Here is a 5,195-nt window from a genome sequence, read left to right as displayed (position 1 = left end):
GTTTCTGATGCGGGCTCTCTTCCTGGCATGCAGATGGCCACCTTCTTGCTGTGTCCTCATATGGCCTTTTCTTTGTGTGTATATATATAGAGAGAGAGATCACTGGTGTCTTTTTCTCCTCTTATAAGGATACCAGTCCTTTTGGGTTAGGACACCACCCTTATGACCTCATTTAACCTTCATTACCTCCCTAAAGTCCCTGTCTCCAAATACAATCACACTGAGGGTTAGGGCTTCAACATATGCTTTTGGTGGGGAGTTGAGGGGGGGGGGCACAATTCAGTCCGTAACCTTAACCCTTGGATTCCTCGCCTGTAACAGGAATAATCATGAGGGCCTATTCCCTGCGAGATGTTATGCAGGCAAAATGGGACATTGTATGTGAAAGCCCCTTAATACGCACAAAGTGTTAACCCATGGAAGGTGGTAGGAGTCCCCTCTTTGATCAAAAAGGATTTTTGTTAATGCTCTCTCAGTGTAGAAATAGTTTATAGATAAGAAAGCTTATAACTTATCTGTATAAGATGGGTGGGGGTGAGGATGGCTTTAGTTCAATATCAGAATCATAGTAGGTAGAGTTGAAATGTTTGATGAAGGGTTAGGCTTTTTGGAAGTTGTGAGTCCTCACTCCTGGGTAGCTCCTGCAGGACTTTCTACAGAGTGGGAAGCTGGACCAGGAGTCTTCCAAATTCTCTTTGAACTTCAAGCTTGTGCCTTGTACTGTGTTACATGTTTGTTGCCTTACTTCATAAGGGATGGACCCTGAACTAATCTTCTCTGACCATGTATATTAGAGGTTGACAAATTTCTGGAAAGTGATAGATAGCAAATAAATATTTTGGGCTTTGCAGGCTATGTGGTCTCTTTTGCAACTACTCTGTTCTGTCACTGTAGCAAGAAAGCAGCCGTAGACACTACGTCAATGAATACTTGTGGCTATGTTCCAATAAAACTTTACTTATGGGTACTGAAATTCACATTTCATATGATTTTCATGTGTCATGATATAGTCTTCTTTTGATTATTTTTCTCCCCATCCATTTAAAAATGTAAAGCCTATTCTTCTCTGGTGAGCCTAAAAAACAGGCAATGGGCTGGATTTGGGCCGTGGGCCATAGTTCGCTGACCTCTGATGTACATCATTGACTCAAAACTTGAAATACCATGGACTTCCTGGCTATCCTTAGACCACCAAACTGCACTGATTTTCAGGCCTGGTTGGAAACATCTCCTCTTCTCTAATTTAACTCACTGGCTAGGCAGAACATTTACATTATTGTTTCCATAAGTTTCATTTTACTGCTGGCTGTGAAAAAATTACTTATCCATTTGCCAGGTTACAGCAGCTGATGCTAAGGCTCTTAAGCCCAACCTGGCCTTTTCCACACTCCCTCTGCTTCTGGGAAGCCTTCCTCCCGCCATTGTCTCCAAGCCCCTCAGCTGCTGCCGGTGCCAAGCCCCCAACCCCTAAACCAGCCTCTTCCAATACGTATTTGCAATCTCTAGATTTTAAAAATACCCCAAAGCCATATTTAGATTCAATTACAGAGGATAGACATGCATGTAGAAGAAGAGGAGGGTAAAGAAAAAGTGACATGTTCCACCAGCAGCTCTTAGGCTAGTCGGCAAGAACGTCCCACCTATTTAAGAACTGCAGGTAAATGACATGGTCACATTTCCCCCAATATCCTCAAATTAGAGAGCACAAAGACTTCTTCAAACGCCCAACCAGACATAATTCTTCCACGGATATTTTTAGTGCTGACGTATTATTTGGTGATCAAGAGATGTGTGGCATCTTAGGCTTCGAATTTCCTCTTGTCTACTAAATGGATTAGCTGGGCACCCAAGCCTTCCTCTGCTTAATAGATATGAGACCAGTTAGGGGGATGTCATAGGTGCCTAGCAGGGACCACTATGACTCATGATGTATGCTTTGTTGTGGAAAAAAGAGTAGACTTCTGGCTGGCCAAGGGTACATGGATTATTCTGACTACAGAGCTTACTTTTTATAGTTTTAGTCCTGGGGCTCTTCTGTGAAAAACTATCAAGCTCATTTATTGATCAATATTTGTTGATAATTTCCCGTGTTCAATGTCCTGCAAAACTCCCAATCAGATGACTTCATGCCCACCTCCTCACTTTAAAGGTGCCAATTTGTATTACGAATGTGTATCTGTGCCATCTAGGGTATGACACAACTCTTTTCCACTTACGTGTTCATGATTCATTCATTCATGTGTTCTTCTATCCAGCTTTAATTCTGTCTTACACCTTGTATTCAATCTTGCATGATTTTGGTCATGCACTAAGTACACGAGAAGTATTAGATAATGAAGATAAAAAAGACGAACAGACACAGGCCCTTTTGAAAAACAGCATAGATATTTAGTTGTGGGGAGTCAGACATTTAAAAAATATGTCAGCTCAGTGTGAAAAATGGCATTGTAGGGGTGTGGACCAAGTGTCTTAGGAGTAGTGAGAAAAGAGATTAAAGTTTAGAGGCAAGGCAGGTCATGGAAAACTTCAAAGGTGGCTTATGAATGGACTATGAAGGATGAGTGGTCTATCAGGGAGAAAATAGGAAAGAACATTCTAGTAGAGTAGACAGTACAAGCCCCTTACTAGCCCAGACACGCTTTTTTTCTACACCCAATCTCAATCATATCACTCACTCCACCCTTAACTCACTTGCCTCCTTCTTCTGCACCCCTTCCTTTGTAAGCCTCTCGTAGCTAGGCTGGTATACAATGAACTTGAGTAACTGGTGGAAGGCAGGTGTTATAATAGAGGGAGGGGCTTGAAAGCCAAGCCAACCGCTTTCAGCTTGTGGTCATAGGAAGGCTTCTGAGCAGAGAGGTAAGCTGAGGTGTATTGTAGACCACTTTGCATCGCCATGGTATGTAACATGAACTGGAGGGAAGAGGCTGGGTGTTGAAATGTCGCCTGGGAGACTTTGTTGGGGAGGTACTTTCTGCCCTGCGGCAGAGTACAGGCCACCCACTGAGTGAGCAATGGGCCCAGTGTTATGCCGTCCAGGCCCTGGTGGAGAGAGTGCATCTGAAGACTCCACTGCAGATCCTACAGCGTCTGCGAACAAGGCAGAGCCTTGGAGGGGAGGCTTAACTTGCAGCTCACTCAGCCCTGCTGGGAAGAGCCTGGAATCACTTAGCAATCAGGGAAATTTGGCCAATGTGGCAGATGGGCAGGAGCGACAGTGTGCTTGGCCTGAGGTTGAAAATGAGGTAGGTTGCCTTTGTGCTGAGCAGGGACAGGAAAGCAGAGGCCCACGGGAAGGAGGTAGTGAAAGTTGCCAAGCTGCGTGTCAAGCAGGACTCACAGAGTCCTCAAAATCCGCAGATACTCACAGGACTCCAGAAGCCTGAGCCAAGAGAAGGAAGTGATAAGTAGATACAAGGTTCCCTGCAGAAGCCTGGCAGGTAGAAGAGTGTTATCAGGAAATACCCTTTTCTCACCATAGAAGGGAATTTGTTACTTGCCAGGTCCAGATATTTCAAAAGCTGCTTCCCTTGAAGGCATAGTCAAAATTAAGATGTCAAGTGATGGCAACTGTGCAACACTGCTGTGGAACAGATAAATAGATTGTAAAATTGTTTTTAGATCCCTGGGAGACATTGTGGGGAAGTGGAGGTCAGCGGACCTGGCTCTAGCCCAGCTCATTCCCCCCAAATGGCTGTGACCTTGGGCAGGCCATTGGAACTGGCCAGACCTCAGTTTCCTAATGTATAAGAGGGGGAAGGGGGCCTCCCATCTCTAACATTGTTTTCCTATTACAATTCAAAACATGATGGTTGTATGTGCATATTTTCAAGAAATTGTCAAATTTAAAAGGATGGTAAAATCCAAATCACTGTTAGTGGGAAAAAAAAAATAGCACAACTCATTTGGAAAGCAGTTTGCAATCTATGTCAAGAGCCTTGAAAATGTTCATACCCACGGACTTGATAATTTGTCTCCTAGAAAATTACTCTAAAAAGTGTTCTGAAATTCAGAAAGAGTTAAAAAAAGATGTTCACTGTACTATTATTTTTAATAGTGAAAAATTATCTAGGATTGGGCAGAATGTTTAATTGATAGTCTGTACTCCATACAATGGATATTTTTTAGTCATTAAAAATGATTATTGAGCATATTAAATGATAATTTTAAGTCACTTAAATGGTAAAGAGAAATTATTGAAATTACTGAAGTAAGCAGGGAAATGTTTATATTACAATATTAAGCTAAAAAAATTAGAATCCCAAGTTATGTAAAGACTGTAATCTAAATTATGTAAAAAGGCATAAACATATTGGAAGAAAATATTTACTTTAAATGTTTTGGGATTATTGATTTAATTTCTTTTCTCTGTTTTCTTCTAATATTCCATAATAAGCTTACTTTACTCTCATTATAATAAAAACTGAAATAACTCAAGTTTAGGATTATTAGTTGGTGATATATATTAAGATGCTATCAGAAAAAAATGGAAATAACCACAATTATAGAACTTCAGTTGTTGTATAATATGAAATGATGTCCATGGAGCTCAGTGGTACATGGGTTAGTGGAAAGGTCCCTGAACTCACAGTAGAGCTCTAATTCAAATTGTGATTCTTATATTTCCTGGCTATATAGCCTCTAGTGAGAGAGTTCCATCTCCGAATCTCAGGATTGTTCTTTGTAAAATAGAAATTCAACAAATATTTATCGAATATCTGCCTTGTGCTAGGTATTTGTGAAATGCAGTAGTGATACAGAGTTAAAGAAAATATGATTCACGCTAATAAAAGATTCACAAATTAATGGGCATTGTCACTGAGTCTTTAAGCTCAAGCAATGAGTGAGAGTCAAATAGGACATTATAAACAGAAAGAACAAGAAACTCACTTTCAGGGACCTACTAAAGTGTTTCGTGCAGGGAAGTGACACGGCAACATGGCAAAACAGAAGGACCACAGTCTTGGCATCATAGGTCTGTATTCAAATCCCGACTTTGTATCGTACTTGCTGTGTGGCATTAGGCAAGTTGCTCAACCTCTCTGTGCCTCAATTTTCTTCACCTTAAAATAGAGATGATAGTACTTACGTCTCATGAGTGCTGTGATATTTGGAGACAACTTTTGTAAAGTATGTGACAAAGCAGTGATCTGTCTCTTCAAAAAATATATATTGTCTGCCTGGTAGGTGCAACA

This window comes from Balaenoptera borealis (genome assembly GCF_965194805.1).
Source record: "Balaenoptera borealis genome assembly, chromosome: 14".
In the NCBI taxonomy this organism is placed as follows: domain Eukaryota; kingdom Metazoa; phylum Chordata; class Mammalia; order Artiodactyla; family Balaenopteridae; genus Balaenoptera; species Balaenoptera borealis.
The sequence above is the reverse complement of the archived record's forward strand: the minus strand, read 5'-3'. Positions refer to the sequence as shown.